Genomic DNA, 5,782 nt, shown 5'->3' with positions numbered 1-5,782 from the left:
TTTTTTTTTTTTTTTTTTTTTTTTTTTTTTTTTTTTTTTTTTTTTTTTTTTTTTTTTTTTTGGTTCTTTGTAATTAAAATATGGAATGAGTACAGATATGATAAATGATATGATAAACGATATGAAAAATGATATGACAAAATGATATGATATGAAGGAAGATGTGCTGGGTTGCACTAAATGATAATGAAAATGAAAAAATGTTGGGACCTCATGCATTATTGTGCGCTCATGCAATAGGGGATACCCCTTCTTCTTCAATATATTATGGACATGTATGCTACTAGGCAGGGTAACGCTCATTATGTTTATCATAATACCGGGTCACTATTTCTAACGGGTGTCTGGCATCAACAGGTACCATAGAATGCTCGCCCGACTAGAAAGAGGCGTAGGAGGTGTGCAAATCGATTGGTGGGTCCATACTCACATGTGTGAACCGTGTGTAAAAAAATTAAGTACAAATCCAAATTGTCGGTTAGGATAGCTGCTCTAGGAAAATAGACTCTTATGAAAGGTCCCATTCATGAAATTGTATGTGTTTGCATTTAACCTCAAAAGTGAGGCCACTTACTGAGTATTTCTTAAAATACTCAAGCCACATGCTACTTATATTTCACGTAAAGGCAAGACATCACTGTACGATTGATGACGACATCACAATTCAAGACCATGACACATGCATAGGGTAGATGCAGTTTTTTCTTAGACTTAGGCCAGACTATGAGGTTTTTAATTTAAATATTTATTTATTTTATTTAGTCTTTCATTGTGTCGTTTTAAACATGTTTTCGAATACGTAAGTCCATGACAGTGTTTTAAGATGGACTTTATGTTTTATGAAGAAGTTTAAATGCTAATTTATGCATTGAAAAGATTATGCTATGATGATGGTAACCACTCTAGCTAAGTAGAAATCTAGGGTCGTTACAAATTTCTAAATCGAAGAAAGTGCAAAAATGTCTAATTCCTATCCTGTTGACTTTGATTTTTTCTATCATTTTATTTTATATTTTCTTTGGTCCCGTGTATATTTTAAACATGTTTTTCTCCTACCACATCCTGAAATTCAACCCTTAAAAATCTTTAATAAAATCATTGAATTTAAGAATAAAAAGGAAACATAGGAGAGTTCATACCTATCGAATTATAGCTTATTTGGTAAAGCAAGAGACATCAAGGAACAATTGGCACCCCGAAGGCATAGGCTTTATACTCACTTTTTATATGAGGACACCCTCACTTGATAGAGTGTAGCTCATTGGGGGCACCCCAAGGCATAGGGGTACAATTGGTAAAGTGTTTGCTTAGCTCATAGGGTTAAGTGTTTGCTCTATGGTCTTTTATTTTTATTTTTTTATATTATTTATTTATTTATTTATTATTATTATTATTATTTTACCTAGAACAGTATAAGTTGTGTAAATAGGGTGTACTACTGTACATGGGTTCCATTCACTCCACCACTTACATAAAAAGAGTAAACTTCTGCTATCAATTTCATAACGTAATCATTTTTATGCAGAAATAACGTAATCAAAACAATGTCATGGACTTACGTGTTCGAAAATATCTTTAAAACGATACAGCAATAAACCATAGGCTAGAATAAGACGTTTTTAAGTCTAAGAAAATAAATGCGATTACCTTATGCATGTAAAATGATCTCGAGTTGCGATGTCGTCGTCAGTAGTACAAGAATGTCTTGCCTTTACCTTAAACAAGCAGGTGGATTGAGTATTTTAAGAAATATTTAGTAAGTGACCCATTTGTTGAGGTTAAATGCAAACACATAGAATCATGAATGGGACCTATCATATCAGTCTATTTTTCTACGGCGACTATCCTAAGTGGGGAATTGGATGTGTACTTAATTTTCCAACACATGGTTTATATGTGTGAATATGGACCCACCAGTATGTTCCCATACCTCCTAGGCCTTTTCTTGATCGGGCGAGCATTCTCTAGTATTTGTTGATGCTAGACACCCATTAGGAATAGTGACTGTCATGGTAGCATTATGGTAAACATAATGTTCGTTTTCCTGCCTCGTACTGTATGCGTCCATACTATCGTAAAAGGAGAAAGGGTATCCCCCGATGCATGAACACACAATAATGCATGAGGTCACTACATTTTTTCATTTTCATTATCATGTACTACAACCCCGTTCACTCAAGCTTTCCTCTCCAAATACGGTAATGGTAGCAAGTGTATGCTCATCATGACTTAGATCCTTTCTCAACTGTACTGCTAAAACCATTTTCATCCCTCTAGGCTAATGGGTGTTTTTCTAGATAATTATCGGTTTCACCCCATTATTACCAAGCTTTTTTCTAGGGGCATGGGAATAACTCTGTGTTTTAGTAGGAAGTTCGTTCTTAACACGATGTCGAATTCGTCCATCTTGACTATCGCAAAGTCAGTTTGTCCAATCCAAGTCCCCAGCTTAATGGGAGTTCTTTTCGCAACTCCTTAGACGGGTAAAGCTGTCAAATTGATGATCTTCATCTTTCCTGCATCTCGATGCCAAAGGATATTCAATCATTTTGCTTTGGTCTCCCTCATGAAGTTGTGGGTGGCTTTAGAGTCGACAGTAGTGTTTCTGGTCACTCTATGATTAACTCAGACCTCAACATACATAAAACTGCAATCCATTAGCTCTGTCGTCTCTTCCACTCTCTTCTTCTTAAAAGTACAGTATGTAACTTCCCATTCCAAGTTGCTGATATCTTCACAAAAAGTGTTTCTAGACCTCTCTTTGAACTTTTCAAATCCATGTTTTACATTCGTTCAAGTCCAATGCTCAGCTTGCAGAGTGGTGTTAAGGATATTTAGCCTTGAATTATGATTTATCATATGTATCATATTTTGACCGTGTATTATAAGTAAATATCTTGTATGATACTTGACTTCCATTAGTGCTTACTATAAATATCATATTTGTTGTTTTATGACAGTCAAATATATTGTATTTATTTATTACTCCTTCTATCTACCGTTCATTGTCTATCATTTGAAATTTTTTGGGAAGGATTTTTGACCGAAAATAACTCAAATGGCTAGGATCAGGTGACACTTGTCTACTTTAAACCATTTTTTTCCCTCTTTCTTCTTTTTCCTATCTCTTGTTTCTTTTACCTTCTTCATTAATTCTTGTTTATGTTACTTTCATGTACCTAATTAACAAAAGCGGCACTAAAAGGACCAAAATAACCCTAAACCCTTGAGGGTTGACTTTGAATTTTCTTTCATTTTTCTACCATTTTATATTATACCATTTTTAGTTAAAGAAGATTTTCTAAGAATTTGTCTCTTCTACCCCATTTTAAAATTTGGCTTCTTCCTTAATTTAAAATTTTAAACTAGAAATTTGCTCGTGTCGGGACTTGTGTGTCACAATATCTCAATGCTAAGCTAGTGTCAAGCTCAACGACCCTTAAGACGCCACGACACTCTTCAGTGCAATAAAGCATGTGTCTTACGTCTTTGTCCATAACGTCAACGTCTTGATGCTACCCAAAATTTTCTATAGTATTCACGTATGTTTTGATAGCACCTTGACATTGCACATATTTTTCCTATAATTCTTCTTTTTATAGTCGAATTGAGGGAGACCAATTTTACGAGAAAATTCGTATTTTTGATTTATAAATCTTTTTTGAAACTAGAAAACCTTTTGATAACATGAAAGAATTTTCAAGCTCGTGATTTAGGAGATCGCACATGACTGAAAATCAACACACGACATTAGTTCTCTCTTTCTCTTCTATTTTACCGTTTTTGTTATGTGTCTTAGGTTTTCATTAATATCATGTTTGTTATTGAAAACTAGACAACATGTTGGTTTCATAACCTTGTATGAGAGTCTAACATGCTAAATCAATTTCCTAATGTCAAGGATTTCATTTTCAAGGTTTCGAAAATTAGACTGCTACCATAAAACAGAGACAAGAACACATAAAATAAAAGTAAAATAAAATAAAATATGAAAATACGGTGAAATTTAAATCAAATTTAAGTAAACAATACCACAGATAAATCAAAACACAATCTGATTGCAACTTAGTGTTGTTCAAGTTTATTACAAAGGAGAATGAGTTTGGGTTATATTTATAAACAAATATCAAAAGACCAATATGATGTAAGAAATTATCAAAACGCCCCTATGATGAGATTTGTTGTGAATGTTGTTTTACATGCTTTTCATTGTGTTAGAGAGAAAGATAAGCTATTGCGATCTGTGCTATAGGGGATTGATGGATGTTATCTCCCCATTGAGTTTGTTTGCTTGTATGTTTGCATGATATAATATGTGTTAGCTCCAGGTGTTTGACTATGTGTTCTCTCTGTAGAACATGTTTATCTGCACAAAACTAGGGCGTTAGAGTTAGGTTGACTAGATGATAACTTGGGTCAGGTTGCCTCCAATAGACTAAGCACTTTTGGATCGTGAGCGACGGCGAGAGGATCTAGACCCTAGTGCTTCAAGACTAAGAAATATTCAAGGAGTCAAAATAGAACAACCTAGAGCTAGAAGACCGTGTTAAGCTACCTAGCCGCCTTAGGAACCCAATAGACCTTTTCAACTCCCAGATATGACCAAGATGTTGTTCAAATTATGGATTATGCAATTAAGTGATCGATAGGTGTAACTACCTAGAAAAGCATGCATGAGAGAACTCAGTTAAGATTAGGGTGCTATAGCTAGTGCGACTTACACGTTGACCAAGTTCAAAATGTGTTTCATTAGACCCTACACCCCAGTATCATTAGTGGCGAATATAGGTCCCTAAGAACCTCGTAGGCCTCCACATCCTAGAAACGAGAGATAGGTTTAAACTACCTAGAAGTCCCTAAGAACCTTGTAGGCCTCCACGACAACCAAGAATGATCAAGGTAGCTCATTAGGCTATAGCAATGTGAACAGTCTCACATGTCTGTCCACTACCCTTTTCACTTCAGTATCGTATTGTCGAGACTCTACTTCAGGTTCCATACCATGGATCTAGGCGTTCCTTGTTAGGTTCATGCGACATGTGCCCCAACCTAGTGTAAATGACCAAGGGTCTCATAAAACAGGACCCTTGTACTGTTGTTGGATTGTATGTCCTAAAACTCATAGTTTGTAAACAAAAACATATTCTATTTTCAATAAAGTTATTATTGTTATTTATTAAGTAAAGATTGTTATTGAATAAAGTGAACTTTACGATCATTAATCTAAATCCAATAAACTAAGAACACTCTGGCTATAGTATGATTACTTGAACTATATGTAGAGTCATGAGAGTGGATCAAGTTCAAGTATATAGTCAAAATGATCTATAGTATAAGGATAAGGCTGAGTACCTTATTCTGGGGACACTATGGATGCGGCCCACTTTTGTATATGATATAAACAATGCGATCACTAAATTGTGCATGTGGAGACATGTGAGTGGGGGCGTCCTATGCAATGAGTATTGCATAAGATCGGACCATGAAGAAAACCACTCTCACTTTATAAAGTCGTTTACTGTTGAGACTGATTTTCTTTTCATTCGATAACCTAGGTAACTCGGTTTTAATCCTGAGCTAACCATGAACTCCTGTTTATTCGGAATTATCCTTAGATTTGCATGGGTGAGAGTGGCTCTAGTTCGCCGACTCAACAGGCCTCCCATTTCAGGGGTAAGACTGGGTGAATGGCTGGGGACGTGGGGTGCAAGACGGAATTCACTCCTACCCACTTTTAGGGATAGAAGAAAGGTAGTTCCCTTAAGCACTGACTCCAGGTCTT

The sequence above is a fragment of the Cucurbita pepo genome, chromosome LG06, assembly GCF_002806865.2.
Source record: "Cucurbita pepo subsp. pepo cultivar mu-cu-16 chromosome LG06, ASM280686v2, whole genome shotgun sequence".
NCBI classification, from domain to species: domain Eukaryota; kingdom Viridiplantae; phylum Streptophyta; class Magnoliopsida; order Cucurbitales; family Cucurbitaceae; genus Cucurbita; species Cucurbita pepo.
The sequence above is the reverse complement of the archived record's forward strand: the minus strand, read 5'-3'. Positions refer to the sequence as shown.